The 17,385-nt window shown below is 39.2% G+C and overlaps 1 protein-coding gene across 1 annotated transcript in view; it reads right to left on the bottom strand.

Moving 5' to 3' along the window:
* Positions 1-16,828, bottom strand: part of LOC118597235 (protein SMG5-like) — a 45,867-nt gene extending 29,039 nt beyond the window's left edge. Inside the window, exon 1 of the mRNA XM_036208611.1 lies at positions 16,786-16,828. The gene's annotated coding sequence lies outside the window, so the exon portion shown is untranslated. The remainder of the gene's footprint in view (positions 1-16,785) is intronic.
* Between the last annotated feature and the right edge of the window lie 557 nt (positions 16,829-17,385).

The following is a 17,385-nucleotide window of genomic DNA, read 5'->3' as shown; positions in this document are numbered from 1 at the left end:
GAGTAGAAAGAAGGTGAGAACTGACTCCTGCAAGTTGTTCTCTAATCTCTACTAGGTGTGTTTTACATACACACACAGAGACACAGACAGACAGGCACACACACACATACACACACACACACACACACACACACACACACACACACACACACAACTGTAATATTAAGTAAGATAACTTAATAACAAAGTTCAAATGCCAATCTTTTTTTCAGAAGCCATGTGTTCTGGTTTTGTGTGTTCAGAGGCTAGGCATTCTCAGCAGCCTGAAGACTCTCTCTTCTGTTTTCCCACACCTTCATGCTGAAGTCTCTGGCTTCATGCTTCTAGTTTCAAATCTCTGTTCACTCTAGGCTATAGGTATTGTTTGTATAATAGCAATCATTTATTTCTTCAATGCCCATTTATCTGGAAGCACCTTGTATCAATCTACCTTCTCAGTGCCTCTCCTTAAATTCTTATTATACTTATTTTTACCACCCAACTCACCATTTTGTATTGGGCACTGTCTGGATCACTGATCTGTTACTGCATAGCATTGTCCTCAAATTTAGGGACTTTAAATTGCATATATCATCTCACAAGTCTGTGGGCCAGGAATCTGAGCTAGCTGAGGTGGGAGTCATCTTCTAGGGCTATAATCAAGGCTTAACTGGAAAAGGATTGACTTCAAAACTCACTGAGCTGTCTGTTAACACATTTCCTTGACAACTGTTGGAGTGAGGTCCTGAGTTCCTCACAGTGTGAACCTGTCACCTGTGGCTGATATTGTCACCAAAACCAGCAAAAGGGACAGTCTTCTAGGAAGATGGGGTCACTGTGCTGGGCAAGCTACTCACAGGCCTGGCATCTTATCACTGTTTCCCTAATCTACACTTTGAAGGTTAACCCCTTAGTGTGTGTCACAGATAGGAGGGAACTGATTACTGAAGCTCATGGATTCAAGGAAATTAGAATCATGGGGCACATCTTACTATGCATCTACCCACTGTCTTTCTTAAACGTGTTTCATGTGGGTAGATACAGGGCTGTGAGTGAATTATTTTTCCCATTTTAAGACAAGGCTGCTAAAAGGAGGCTAATAAGTTTTGTCAAATGTATCTAACTAGTCAGAGACTCACTCAAATTTGAACCCTGACTTAATAGCTCCACACAATCTTTGCCCACAGTACAGTCGGATTCTTGTGCTGAATATAACATTTGTCCTATTATTCTTTACTTTTTCTTGTTACTGCTTACCCTTTTTGACTAAACTCATCACTTTTGTTGTTATTTTTAAATATCTAGTAATTTCTGTGATCTCAGCAGTAATGGACCTAGTTACTTGCTTTTCACACAGCAGTAGCTCAATGTTATTATTATCACTGTTTATGCGGTAAAATGGCACTCAAGTGAATTAACACACATCTGCTTTCGTCAAAGGTCCTAGCTCCTCGAGGTCCCATTACGTTCATCTGTTAAATAAGATCACTGAAGTAGAAGCCTTTGTAAGGCTCTTTGGTTTGTATAGCACAGTGGGATGCTGAAAGTAGAAATGGGCAGCAAATTCCACTAAGCCACTTCCCTTCTCACACTCCCACTTCTGGTGAGGTAGTGGGCACAGTTAGGCACAGATTCACCCCCAGGCTTTCTGAAGTTATTTACTGAATCAACAGAATTTCAGACATATGGTTTCCATGTCCTTCTGTCCTTTAAAAATATATATATCTGGCATGTGAAGTGAACAGGGAGATAAACTCTAGCTCTTCTTTTTATTGTTTCCAGGTTTCCCTTTCATGTCTTCCCTGCCTTTCAATTTACTAAAGCTCTGAACTGAGAGATCATCACCATTCTGGCCTGCCTGCATTGGCACTTTGAACTATTCTTCTCTGAAATGCATATAAGTCAAATAAAAAATGAATTATAAAATGAAAGGCTTGCTACTGCATCCCTCTCTTACTATTTCTTCTATTTAATATTTTAAATCATTTGTCTCAGAAACCTTCATGTGATCAATCTAAACTAGACATTTGTAATTAAAATAAAATCCGGTTTTAATAGACTCAACTCAGCATCACTGAAAGTGATAATAATTTCTGATTTCTCAAACTGATTGAGGGCTTCTTTGAATTTGATCAACTATGATATAGCTTATTTTTTGAAAGACTTATTAAAGAAAGCTATATTTATGAGGCCAAATTATTGCGATGTAAATCAAGTCTGAAAGTGATGTCCACACAAAAGTATTCAGTTCCACTTAATATTATGTTATATCATACAAACAGGTACTTCTTATGTGCCAATGGTTACCCACCCAGGCAGTCCTGGAAGAAGAATCACAGCACTATCTTACAAAGGCTGTGTGAACATCCAAGTGAAGTGCAGGGTCAATAAAAATTAAAATATAAACAAATAAATAAATATAATAAAAATAAACAATTATATATGATAAGCAGAAAAAAACTGGAAAGACTGAGTCTACAGATAGAATCTCAGTGACAGAGTTGGGGGTGGTGATTGATCAGAAGAAACAGGATAAAGGAATAAGCAAATTAGACATAAGAAACACAAACAAGATATACAAGATAAAAGTCTTCCCTTGAATAAAAACAATCAAAAAAAGGTCTCCATTCTAGGCAATTCTGGTGGAAGATAGGAAGTCTGGTGTTCAGGGTAATACTAGTTTGCTAAGGCTACAATGACTAAGAGGCTCAGACTTAAAGAGGCTTAAGCAACAGAAATGTATCTCTCCTCACTCCTAGTGGCTGGGCATCTGAGACTAGAAGTGTTAGTTTTTTCTCTCTTCTTGGCTCCCCCTGAGCCATGTCCCCCCTGCACCTACACACAGTCTTCATTCAGGGAGTCAATGTCTGAATCTCTTTTATACACAAGACCTGTGACTCTGGATTAAGCCTCCTATAGTTTTCCTCAATATTGTTCAAGATTCTGTCTCAAATGTAGTCACATTTTTGGAAACAGAGGTCAGGAGATCAACACAGGAATTGGAGGGAGGAGACACAATTTAGCACACACAGATATGCTCACACTGAGTTAAAAGCAGAACATTGTAATTATACAACAGGAGAGTATTCAAGAGTCAATATAAGAGATTTGTAGGTGCAATGTAATTGCACAAACGTAACAGTAGAAAACTAAGTGAATGAGGTCCATGTAAAGACAATCTTGTAGTTAACATAGTGTTAGGAAAGTATATTCCTGATTTCTCAGTGTTCTTCACTCAAGTAACTAGCAATGGTCTTATACTGGACTTGGGGGCAGCTGTGGCTATTTACTCTAAGTTGGAACATCCCTTTCTGTAAGAAGAAAAAGAGCTCATAAAGTCCAGGAATTAAACAAACAAATGAACAAACAAACAAACAAATAAATAAATACTGAAAAAACTTACAAAATTCAGGAAGCTCAGAAAATTGCACGATTTACAGGCTTCTCCACCCACCACATGTTATAAGAACAATAAACAATTTCTGGGGAGAAGAGACCCTCTTTAGTGCAACTGCATGCAAATTATGCAGTGAGTTCTGGGGATGCAACTTCCATGAGTCATTACCCATGATGAGTTTAGGTTATGTGGCTGCCCTTGGGACACCTATGTCTTTCTCTAAGGAATGCAAGAAAGCCAGTGGTTCACCAAGATGGATGTTAGTAGAATTGTTTCTCATCTATCCTCAGTGTCCTAGCTGGGATGAATAGACATTTGTTCAAAAAGTCACAGATGGAAACCTTAGACACCATGTGTTTTCACTAGGGAAAGTATCTTCTCCGAAGAGAACTCTAATAATTGGTAGCAAAGCCTGACACTTAGTGTTCTTTCCACCACCACACACTGCCTGAAACAACCTCCATTCCAGCAATCACATTTTTAAAAACTGAACTTCTGTAAATGACTTTGAAATTTGTCTTGCCTTGATATACATAAATTCTATGGCTACAGGTGAAAACTGAATGTACAGTCTGGACCTGTGTTATATGATATAGTAACTACTATCCATGTATTCCTAAATATATTTAAATCAGTAAGTTTTATGGGGAAGCACTGCTTCTTTGTTTGATTGGTTTGGTTGGTTGGTTGGTTTTTCAAGACAGGATTTCTCTGTCTGGCTATCCTAGAACTCGCTCTATAGATCAGGTTGGCCTTGAACTCAAAGCTTTCCTAAATTCACAAAGAACTACATTGTAATATGAAAACTACAAAATTAATCACCTTATATTTTAGCAATAACAAAATTTTATGAGGCTATATTTGGAAAGGTGTAAATGACTATTATGAGAGGCATTAGAGCACACAAGAGCAGACAGTTCTGAGTGAAATTTGCATTAAGAAAAGGCATAAAATCCCAGGCAGAGTACACCTCAATGGGAGTGCATCTCAATGGTACCCTCAGAAGCCACAAAAAGGTTTTCCAAACTAAAAAACTCCATAACTTCTCCCTGAAACCATTAAGTCAGAATCTCTGTTGACAGAATATTGGTCTCCCCATTTTGAAAAGCTCCTTGGATAATTCTTCTTCATTGAAAATTTAAGGCAAACATGAACTATGAAATAAAATGGAAAGCCCACATGCTCGAAATATAGTCTGTAGGGAGGGATTATTAGTCATTCTGGCTATAACAGTTCCACGCAAGGCAAGGAAGAATATCATTTATAAATCAGATGGCATTAAATGATTTTGTGGCTGTTTTCTCTTATTTTGAAAGTAGAATACTAACAGTATTTTCAATTATAATTAGAAAGTCAGAAGATGCCTCATGCCTCAGAACAGTTACCTAACCTGTGTACACAATTACATGGCCATCTTAAACACATAGAATGGAGGAAAACAACTTCTGATGGCCATGTTTTAAGTCTTAGGGTTGTAGAGCCTTTCTTTTATGGTCTTGCAACTTTTTCCCTCTGAAAATCAGACATAAGAGAAGTGTGACCAAAAAAAAATGTGTCTAAGGCTTTGAAACTGCAAGTGGAATACTAACAATTGGTAAAAAGGCATCCGAATTTGACAATGTAAGTCTTCTTTTAACGAGGAAAACAAGGTGCCTCACTCTTGTCATCACAGCATTGGGAAAGCTGAAACGGGAAGAGTACCATAAAGCAAGGCCCCTGTGGGCCATGCAGTGATGTCCAGACCAGCCTATGCTACATGGTGAGACTCTACCTACAAAGAACAATAGTGACAGTTAGGAGGACAGCAGCAAGATGTATCACTTGAGTTATCATCCAATGTCCCAAATCCATCTGTTGATTTTATTTAATACTTTGACAAATAGTAAATAGAAAATGGAGGCAAATTGTTTAGTTAAGAAAATAGACCTTGACAACTAATTATAATGTACAGAATGCCCTGGAATTGCGAGGGAAATGATATATGTGTCTTTGCATATCACCAAGTGTGGAGAAACACGACAGAAGAATTGAAAGGAATGGGAATGAAGAACAGAAGCATGACTTTCCATAAGGCTAACTCGGCACCTGCTGCGTGCTTGGCACTCATCCGTCCCTCTTTTACGCTCTTCAGAACTTCATAAACTTAGTGCAAAACTGAGCTTACCTCACGTCAGTGAGTCAACTCAAAAGAAAACCCCAAAGAATATTTTACACCCTAAGATACTTTTAGTGTCTGAGTCACCGTTTACTTTCCACAGGGAGGGGTGGAAAATCCTCTTATAAACTACTTCCCACCTGATAAATCATTTTCCTTGGCAAGAGCCCACAGTGTTGCTGACACAACCTGGAGACATGTGTGTGTGTGTGTGTGTGTGTGTGTGTGTGTGTGTGTGTGTGTGTGTGTGATAACTAGCATTTTTTGTTCCTTCCTTTTAGGAAGCAGGAGCCCTCTTCACCAGCCTGTTGCTGTCTAAATAAAGTGAAATGATGACAGGTGTAGGCTATGGGACTCATTCTACTCTTTTTTATCCTGGCAAGAGGATCTATCACCCTTCTGAAAAGACGTTCAGTCCCTGAAAACACGATTTTAACGCTTCATCAAAGCTCAAGGAAGTCTGAGGATGTTTTGGAAGTTAGCCAATTAGGTGTGTCTGCGGGGCGTCTGCTCTCCCTTTCACTCAGCTCGCCTTCTCTGTCTGGGTTCTTTCATCCTTAGCTAAACAGCAGCAGATGAGCCTGAGGCAGCAAATGGGATCGAAAAAGAACAGGTTTTGCATCCTCTGAAAGCCAGCAGCTTTGCAGAGAGGGTGCAGCAGGGACTCTACCCAACTCCAGATAGTTTATACTAAATGCCACTAAGCACAACACTACAGAAAGCAACGGGAACAGGCATGGAAAATATTTCTCCCTTGAGGTAGAAAGTATTCTTTTCTTTTTTTTTTATTCCATATCTTTTAAAAAACAGATTATTTTCTCAAATAATATATCCTAATTAAGGTTGTCCTTCTCTCTTCTCCTCCCAGTTCCTTCCCACCTCCCCTTCCCATCCTCCCATCCAGATCCACTCCCGTTCTGGTTCTGTCTCTCATTAGAAAACAGACTTCTAAGGGATAATCATAAACTATAAGACAGAACAAAAACTATCATATTGGAGTTGGACAAGACAAACAGAAAATCCCAAAAGAAGGCATAAGAATCAGAGACACACTTGTTAACACACTTAGGAATCCCATAGCTAACATTAAACTAGAACCCACAACATATACACAGAGGACCGGTAAAGACTGGTGCAGGCCCTGTGCAGGCTGCTGCAGTATCCGTGAGTTCACAGGAGCTGCGCTTGTTCTCCTGGTATCCTCCTTCCCCTCAGTCTCTTTCTCTCTGCTCTTCCACGGGGTTCCCTGAGCCCTAAGGGGAGGACTTTACATACTGCCCTTTTAATAAATGTAATAACCACTGAGTTGTTTTCCTGTCTCCCCTCTTGGGCCATGAGCCCCTTCGAAGTGAAATACCACTTACTCATCTCTCAGACCTTGGTAGATATCTGGTAAATGTTTAAAAAGTTCAAGGCATACACGTGAGTGAATCAAGGTTCCTGTATCTCTGTGTGGGTTTACTTTCTTAAGAATGTTTGCTTCCCTTCCAGTTTATTTCTCAGGAACTGTCTTTTATTGATATGCCCAGGGTCTTCTCTCTTCTGGACTGTTCCCTGTCTCGTTTGCATAGCTCCTCCTTCTCCCAGTGTTCTGCCTGCAGGCCAGAAGAGGGCACCACATCGCATTACAGATGTTTGTGAGCCACCATGTATGTGGTTGCTGGAATTGAGCCATCTCTTAGCCCCCCTCCAGCCTGAGTTTTAACCAATGTATCCTTCCAGGTACAGAAGCAAACTGGCTCAGTCAGTCCGTAAATGCCCTGATACGTCTGCTGCTCGTTTCCTTTTTCTCCAGACTCTTCCTACCTGGCCACATTGAAGTACTGGCTCAAGAATCATGTCCTCTGTGACTTCAGCCAAAACAAATCTCTCTCACTCACAAAACAGACATTTGTAGCCTTCTCATGGTGTTTATGCATATATGCTGGACTAAATTACTGGGAATCCCTGTCTAAGCCAAAATGGAAGAAAACTGTGGATCCATCTCTGTATGATCCTTAAGATAAATGTCCATGGAGTTTGAATAAGAGTGGTCCCATGGGCTCAAATATTTGAATGTTTAGTCACCAGTGAGTGGAACAACTTGAAAATACTGTAAAGACTAGGTGGCTGTGGCCTTGTTGGAGTAGGTGTGACCTTATTAGAGGAAGTGTATTGCTGGGGGTGGGCTTTGAGGGTTCCAGTAGCTCTCTGTCTCTTCCTGCCAACTGTGGATCAGGATGTAGACCTCTACTACTTCACCAGCACCATGCCTGCGCTGCCTGCTGCCACTCTTTCCCCATGATGATAATGGACTAAACCTCTGAAATTGGAAGTCAGCCCCCAATTAAATGCTTTCTTTTATAAGAGTTGCTTTGGCCATGGTGTCTCTTCACCACAAGAGAACAGTGACTAAGACAATGCCCTGCTATGACATATCTCTCTCTCTCTCTCTCTCTCTCTCTCTCTCTCTCTCTCTCTCTCTCTCTCTCTACACACACACACACACACACACACACAACACACATTTATACCAAAGTTTTTGGATGAATGGATAGATAAATTTTTACAAAGGTGCAAAATACTTCACTTCTTCCTTTTCCTGTTATCCTACAGTGGATACTGTATTGCTTTTTAAGCATGGGTTAAAAGTAAAATGAAGAAATAGTTATACAAGTAGTGGAGAAGCTACCAAGGCAACTAAATACTGAGGACTGTGAAATGCAGATTGAAGAAAAACATTGTCATTTTGTCAACCAATTTTAAGATGGTGGCTGATTTGACTTTTTTTTTTTCACTTTTTCAGTAAGTATTTGTTGTAGGTTAGCAGACACAAATAACAATTCTAAGTTCTAGTTTCAGACAGGTATCATTTTTCCCTTGGCACACTTTTACACAATTAGATGTAAAATATAATAAAAAAACAACATTATTTGTGAGCTCAATTTTAAAACTAATAGAAAATTTTCTAATTTTTTCCAGTCTTAACAAAATCCTCAGCTATCTGGACAAGTATTTACTAAAACATTATTTTGAGGTCAGACATGGTGGACATGCCTTTAATCCCAGCACTCGGGAGGCAAAGGCAGGGAGAGGTCTTCGAGTTCAAGGACAGCATGCTCTACACAAGGAGTTCTAGGATAGCCAGTGCTACATAACTGAGAGATTCTACCTCAAAAAGGAAGGAAGGAAGGAGAGAGAGAGAGAGAGAGAGAGAGAGAGAGAGAGAGAAAGAAGAAAGTCTTTTGAAACAACCATTTCAGTTTTAGAACAGGTCCATGTTGGGTCATATGGATTTGCATCAGACACTGCTATTAAAAAGCAGTTAGGGTGGACAGGGTAAAAACCATAAGACCTAAACCCTACACAAAGAAGTACAGGCAACTAAGGAATTCTGAGAGTGAGAAATCATCTGTCCCTGGGAAAAATATGCCAATTGGCTATCTAATACCAAGTGATCAGCCCTGAAAACATACATGCAGATAACATTATACAGTCTGAGCAGGTTGTGTTTAGGAATATATGTATATACACATATATATGTATATACACATACATGCATGCATGTAATTTCAACAATTAATGAAAAAAGTGGCCATGAAAGAGAGCAAGTAGGGGTGTATGTAAGGGTTTATGTGGAGGAAAGAAAAGAGGAAAATGTTATAATTATAATACAAAAGTAAAAGAAATAATACTTCAAAGCTAAAAAAATAATTTAGATAATTTAGAGTTGTATAGGCAAATAAGATGTTAAGCATGTACATTAGAAATGCCTATGATGAGAAAATTAAAGCAGCAGATGTAATCTTGTATAAATTGGCAGAGCCTTGTTTAGACTCAGTACACAGGTACTCTAGAGAGTATTCACTGCACTGTGATCAGTATTCTTCTTAGATCCACCTGCCTCTACTTACTTCATATGTCCAGACAATAGTGTCAATGTTTAGCACCAAGGTGTGTAGTAAGTTAATATTCTTAGAGAGAAGAGGGATTCTATGGGCAAGGGGCATCAAGATCATGATGGGGAAAACTACAGAGACAATCAAAACAAACTAGTGAGAACTCAGGAAGTTTAGACCAAACCTGTGGAGCCTCCATGGGACTGGACTAGGCCCTCTGCATAAGTAAGACAGTTGTGTGGCTTGATCTGCTTTAGTGCCCCTCTGGTAGCAGGATCAGGATCCATCCCTGGTGCATGAGCAGGTCTTTTGGAGCCCAGTGCCTGTGGTAGGATGCTGCAGGCTGCAGGAAAATGTAATGGAATCCAGCAACTATGGCAAAAGCTACTACTTGGAAAGGTCAAGGACCTTTCCGAAGGTCAAGCCACGGCTTAAGATATTTTAGCTTATATTATATTAGCTGGTACCTACAATGATTTTCTTGTGTGCTATGTGTGCTTCCAAGAACTCCTAAAAGTATATTTATCTAAAATACCTATCAAGCATCCAAGCCCAAATGATCTCCTGAATTAAGGTAGCACCCTTATGGAAACAACGCCTGACTCCTGGGTCAGGCAGATAACTTTATTTCTTGTGCAATTTAAGCTGAGACCCTCCTTTCTTATAACATTATAGACTTACTAACATTATAGACTCCTAACTTCTTACCTAACCACTTTTAGGAATGTAGTTTGAGCACATAAATTCCCTTTTTCTGATCCATTAGCAGATTTTAGCTCTCTGTTGACCTCCTTTACCACTCCCTTCTGGGGTTGTAAAAGAAAGCCTAATGGTCACTGCCTGAGGCAAATTCTTGCCTGCCTTTGTGACCCTGTAGGAATATAAGCCTGGTGAACTGGGAGGATTGCTGTTGCTTGGGTTTATAACTGGATTCCTCAGAGATTTAGGGAGAACTGAGAGGTATAAGGAGACTTAGAGGAGGATTTCAACTAGAGAACTGGAGGATGAGATGCAAGATGAGGGAGAGCCAGATGGGGAAGGACTAGATGAGGAAGAATGAGATGAGAAGAACCTGGAAGAGGCAGAATTAAGATGAGAGAATGAAGATAGAACTTAGAGGAGACAGCAGATGAAAATAGAGAAAAATCCAACCTAGGCGTGAGAACAGGACTGAAGCTGTGTAGAGAGGATTTTATCCCAGAGGAATAAAGTAGACGGACAAAAAGCTTAGTGCACTTAGATTCAATTCCCAAAAATAATTCTCGCCATTTGTAGTTTCTCTCGTGGGCCCCTGGGAAGAATAATATTAAGGCTGTTCCAAGAGTGGGACACCTCGCACAGCCCTGAGGCGGGGGAGGGGCTTGGACCTGCCTCTACTAAATGTAGCAGGCTCTGCTGACTCCCTATGGGAGGCCTTACCATCCTGTAGGAGGGAATAGGGAATGGGTTAGGGGAGAGGAGCCTGGAGGGGTGGGAGGTGGGAAGAGGGCGATCTGTGCTTGATATGTAAAATGAATAAAAAAAATTCTTAATAATGAAAAAAGAAATGTCCAATTGAAACTGTCTTCATTAGTAAAATATCATAGTGGTCACTAAGGCTATTTTATTTTAAGGGGATCTATACTGAATCTCACTATGAGTAAAGAGTTCCTTCTCAGCTCATCACCCTATGTGTCTATATGTTATGGAATATTATTTTAACTAGGCACAGACATGTTACATTTGTTTCTGCTGTGGAATAGTACTTTAACTGTGTAAAGTCTTGCAGGCAGCAAGAATATATCATAGAGATTCAGCTGTGTATTAAAGCTGAACTTTGACTGGCCAAGGGTCAGTCAAAAGGCAAAGCCATGTATTATGATTATTTGGTGTTACCCAGCCTTTAATATTTCAGCTGTCTTCTGCTATGAAATCCTTGTGTGCCCAGACCAATTGGTAAACAATTGTACCTACTAAGTTACTAGCTGCCCAGCTGAGCTTAGAAGACAAACTGGTGGGAGACACATAGCTTTGTTTCCTGTGCTAATGAAGCTCAGACCATCCCCTGGCCTTGAGGAGGCCTAGTGGTTTTCCAGAGCATTTTTACTGAAAACATAAGAGGTTTTTACATATCAAGGTGAGAAATAAAACAACATTCCTGAGGAGGCAGGGAAGCACGGACCAGGGAATGAATAGGCAGGCATTTTCTGTAGACAGAGACAGAACAGCGTGGTGAGAAGAGAGGACGACAGAGCTTCCATAGAGGGTAAGCAGATCTAGAGTAGAGTTTTCTGAGTGCCAGGAGTAGAGAGTAGCAGAGATGGAGAAAGGGGATACAGAGGATGAAGATGAGGCTGGAAGCACAGGAGTTAGTCATTAGTGGGACTATGAGCTAGGGAGTTGGATGGAATTGCAGTTATGGAGACAGGATTTCATCCCAGAGAAATAAAGTAGATGGATATAGAGCTTGGTATGTGTAGAGTTATGAATGCCTGGTGGAACTATAGCTGAATTGATGTAATTTTGCCTTAGAGGAATAAAGTTAACAGTCATAAGAACATAGTGTATGTAGATTTTTTTCCCCTGATATCCCACGCCAAACATAGCAAAGTCCCCTTGGACCCTGGGGAATTGATAGTAAAGATGTGCTGCATTTGTTTATGCTGCATTTGTCTGACAATGTAAGGATGTGTATTTAATAATGGAAAGATATGTTGTGTTTGTTTCACCTTGTCTGCCTCATGACTAACAATAAGCTTCTGTGTCATGATTTGGTAGCTGGATGGTGGCCTAAAAAGAAAAAGCCCAGTACATTTGGTGTTCCAACATGGGGTCCAAATTTCCACATGGGGCCTGAAAAAGGAAAGAAAAAGATACAGCTCCTTTAAGAGGCTCTGCCATACAGCAAGCATTGAGCAGCCAGTAGCTAAGTAAAAAGGCCTACTGCAGCACAGGCGCCAGCATCACAGAGCTAGCGTGACTGAATGAAGTTTTGGTCAAAGGCACCTCTGAACCAGGTGCTGCTGCTAGCCTGAGGCTCAGCTTTCACAGACCTGAAAAGGGGGTAGAGCCAGCCTCCAAACACGGAGGACCCAGTAGTAACTTAGCAGCTTAAGGTTTTGCTCATGCAGACAGAAAAGACTAGAGATACACAGTAAAACAGGTTCAGACAGAAAAAAAAAAAAAAAAAAAAAAACCTCTAAATAGGTTTTTTAATTTAAAATGTTTAAAATTTTTAAATGTCTAAACACACATTTTAAAATGTGTATAGGCTTAAGAAAGAAAAGAAAATGGGTATAGACAGTCATAGAAAAAAAGTAAATAGTTTATAAATAATAAAAAAAAAAGAATAAGCAACATAGAGATGGGAAATACACAGGGAGTCTGGATCCTATAAGTTGGTTGTGTTGTCTTGAAATTTTTTGAATGCTGATGATTGAACAACAGCTGCTAAGAGACATTGGCTTGAAAAAGGAACTGCTCGATTAAACTAGCCTAGATACTTTAGGAATGCCTTAATTTTAAAATGGAAGTCAAAGATGTATTGCTTTGGGGAAGACATTATGCTCTTGTTTCCATAGGAAATGAAAGGCTGTAGATTCATTCAAGGTTGACAGACATCAGGTTTGATAGGGGAAGACCTCCCAAAAATCTTGGCTACAGATATTATGAAATAAACTAGAAAAACTACAAGATAAGTGACGTATATTTTACCTGCTCAAACATAAAAACAAAAATTATTTTTGGATGGCTTGTGTACAATGTACAGTCTATGACTATATTAATGCAGATATGTATATTACCTTTGAAAGTTTGTATGTTTTCAGAGCAAGGAGCCAGACACCAATGAAAACAGGTGACCCAGGTGATCCAGCCTCTCAAAGTGCCTCTGTTACAGTTTCCTCAGAGTTCTGCATCCAAAACAGCTTTAAGGCTACTAACTGAGATGGTCCAGCCTCACAGACTATTGTAGCCAGGACTGCAGATAAGCCTTGCATTTTCCCATTGCACAGAGACTAGACAACAAACTGTTTTAGGTGATTTTCCCAGGACTTGACCATTATCTCAATTTTTCTCAAGTCCCCTAAAAAGATGTCTTTGCCCACATTCCCAAGAGGTGGGGTGGGTGGTTTTAGGTCATTCTGTGAGTTATGAATAGTTGTCATCATTTAGTGGGGACATAGGAATATAGGATAAAAGAACAACTATTAACCTAAAATATTTTACATTGGTATGGATTTTGGTATATTGATACAAATTTAATGTTATACTATATATGTTTCTATTCTGTTTAAAGTATTGTGCTTATGCAGTTTATTTAAAAATGTAATGTATGATTAAGAAATGCAGGTTAGTAGCTAGTCATCTATAATAATAAAACTTGTAGCCTTATTAGATATGTTTTCAAGATTAAACAGATATTTTTAGATAGATAGGTGATCTTCAAATGATTCAAAGACCTATAGAATATGGCATTCAAGATGTTTAACAACCTGAGGCTTTTCATGACAGTGAGTCACATCTGCTCTTAGCAGCACAAATCTAATTCATAAGAGGATGATGGGCATTGAAGAATCTCCATGTGGATTTTGTTTTCAATACAACAAAGCTAGCCATTTGGGTAAGAAACTGTCCTTGCCTCAACTACTGACAGTGTATCATCCAAACTGGACATACAGGACACAGAAGAAATAGGATGCTGAACTTTGCCAAAACAAGGTGGACAGTCCTTCAAAATTCCTCCTTCGTAGAAAAATCTGCCAGACATTCTGCAGGATACACAGGAAAGCGACAGCTGGACTTTGCCAAGACTAAGTTGGACAGTCCTTCAAAATTCCTGCTTCATAGAAGAGTCTCCCAGATATTTTAGGCCTATAGGCCAAAGATTGGATGCCCCAACATTGCCAAGGAACCTTGAGTGACTGTTCAGTCAGCCAGATATCTTTATCATTTCCAAAGATTTGGATATAGCTTACACCACTCTTTCTGTTTACTCAGGAAATATATCCTTCTGGGGTCTTTGAAAGTGTTGAAGACTAGATAGTTATAGTAATAGTTTTCTTTAGTTATGATAGAACATAAATTAGGTGCAAAACTTTGGACTCACCAAGACAGGATAAATAATTGGTTTTTTTTCTTTGAATTTTCCAAATATAAATGGACTAGACATTAGGAACGTAATTCTTACTTGATAACTGTTCTTATTGTATATAGTCTTATTATATTAAAGTTAAAACCTTTCTTTTATATTAAAAAAAACATAGTAAATGTTGTGGAATACTATTTTAACTGAGCAAAGATGTGTTACATTTGTTTTATGCTGTGGAATATTACTTTAACTGTGTAAAGGTGTGTTACATTTGTTTATGCTGCATTTGTGTAACATTATAAGGATATGTGCTTAATTATGTAGAGATGTGTTGTATTTGTTTCACCTTACCTGCCTAAGGCACCTAATTGGTCTAATAAAAAGCTAAACAGCCAATAGCTAGGCAGGAGAAGCATAGGTAAAGCTGGCAAACAGAGAATAAATAGGAGGAAAAATCTAGGCTTGAGAAGAACAGAAGAGAGAGGAGAAGAAAGAAGAAAATGAAGGAGAAACAGAGGGAGATGCCAGGGGCCATCCAGACAGCTGCCAGACAGACAGACACAAGAAGCAGTGACAGTAAGACAGAAAGAAAGAAAGTAAGCAAGGTAAAAAGACTCAAGGCAAAAGGAAGATAAAGAGAAACAGGTTAATTTAAGTTAAAGGAGCTATCCAGAAACAAGCCTAAGCCAGGCCAAGCATTCATAACTAATAGTAAGTCTCCACGTCATGATTTGGGAGCTGGTTGGTGGCCTAAAAGAAAAGGGCTGGTACATCTATGTATTGCTTCTGGCTTCATTTCTTGCTGAGCGTTTGCTATAAAAAGGGACTTTCATGTGTCCACAATGGTAGAAAATTGGAGTGGTGTTCATTCTGGAAACCAGCTGTGAAGCAATAAAAATGGAAATCTACACAGCATAGGGAAAATGGGAACCCTAAAGACAAGGGATAGAAGTGAAATTTCACAAAAGTTCTACATCTAAATGTACTATATTATGTTTCATGGTTTGCAAGACTGAATACCAAATGTAAAATCACAATGTCAGAAATAAAGACCTTTATAAACTACTCAGCAAGTAGGAGAACTTCCAATATTAACTCTCTCAGAATGTTATAATAAATATTATTAAAGGTGCATATAGAATAGGTTACATACAAATGGAAAAATGAGTATCCTCTATTTTTTTAAGCTATTGCTTATAGACTTCCTGAAAAGTGAAGTAAAATGAGGGTATTTCTCAGGAATAACTGATAACTATAGCCTTTGATTACAGTCTTTGACAGTAACAGCAATAGTAACTATTAAGGAGAATCATGGACACCAATGACTTTTCTTGACAACACCTTCATTTTCAATGTGTAGCTTTTGTGGATCTTAGTAACTGTTTTAAAATCTCTGTATATATGGATCTATTTTCAAACTATTGGCAGTACTGAATTAAACTATTCACAGGCCAGAATTGTTAGAGACTTAATACTGACCTTGTTAGTTTCAAGAGGCTCTGAGTGTAGATGAATTTCTAAACAGTCTTATTAAATAAGAAGCACAGAGCCAAATATAGGGGTGAAAGCCTTAGAGATCAGGGAAATAGTGATAGCCACCGCCGTAGCTTCCCAAGAGAGCTACTTCCTGTCTACCCATGCTTTTATTGCCTTGCTGTTCTGCCCTCTCATTGGCTCTTAGCCGAGCTACCTCACTTCCTTGTCACTGCCTGTCTGTACAGACCTTCAGGTCTCTATGGTTGGTACTGGGATTAAAGGCATGTGTCACCACGCTTGGCTGTTCCCTAGTATGTCCTTGAACACACAGAGACCCTGCCTGCCAAATGATCAGATTAAAGGCATGTGCTACTACTGCCTGACTTTTGTGTTAATGGCTTGCTATTACCTCTGATCTCCAGGCAAACTTTATTTATTAACACACAAATATAATGTCACCACATTTCAGCACAAATAAAATATCACCACATCTGAGAGATGCTTTTCTATCTAATTTATTGAGCAAATATTTATTTAAAATCGATTATGTGTAGGCACGAGGCTAACACAGAGTTTCCAGTTCCAAAGAGCTTATTGTCACATGTGATAACCACAGCATGATGAAACAGTGGGGCTGGTTAGATTTGTGATGATGTCACTTTAGAAATATCCAGACCTCACAGCACTTGGACAAAAGTACTGGAATTTCACTTCACCCCACGGTGACTTGAAACAGAATCTTCTCTTATGGTATGTGAAAGCTGAGAAAGCCACTTACCTCCCTGGTCATCTGAGTTCCTCCACTGAGACACACAGAAGTAAGAAGTCTTACCTTATAGGATTGTTTGAATGAGGTGCGTTTTTCCCACTTAAAGTCGTTGTTCTGTAAGTGATCCTCACTGTTGATGGGAGAAGAACCAGCCGTGCTGAAGGACAGCAGAGGAGCACAGGCCTCAGAAGACTGGACCAGATTTTACCTAGTGAAAAAGAGAAGGAAATGTATGTTAGATAAAAAGAACAGCAAGTAAAAAGAGCTTTGAAAGGGGGTATTTATTTAGGAAAAGAATCTGTATATTTTTAATAAGATACTAATTTAGCCAGGGGTCAGAAAAAAAGGTAAGGAATTGGACAGGGTTATAAAAATTTAAATTGGAACACTGTTCACTCAGTGCCAGCTGGGACTCCTGTTTGTCCCAGGAAACACTGGTGCCTGGAAACATTTCCAAGCTCACACACAAGCACACAGACTTCATTGGTGTAGGGAATGCACAAAAACAAGTCTGTTCCATTATGGTAGAATAACCTTCAAGCAAGGGGGATTCTTTCTTTTGAAATAATGAAAACCTCTTCAGTCTCAACACCAACATTTCCTTTTTTCCTTTTTTCTCAAAAATGTTATCACTGTTGGCAAGAAGTAAGAAATGCAGACAAG

Source organism: Onychomys torridus, chromosome 16, assembly GCF_903995425.1.
Source record: "Onychomys torridus chromosome 16, mOncTor1.1, whole genome shotgun sequence".
Classification (NCBI taxonomy): domain Eukaryota; kingdom Metazoa; phylum Chordata; class Mammalia; order Rodentia; family Cricetidae; genus Onychomys; species Onychomys torridus.
The sequence above is the reverse complement of the archived record's forward strand: the minus strand, read 5'-3'. Positions and strand labels throughout refer to the sequence as shown.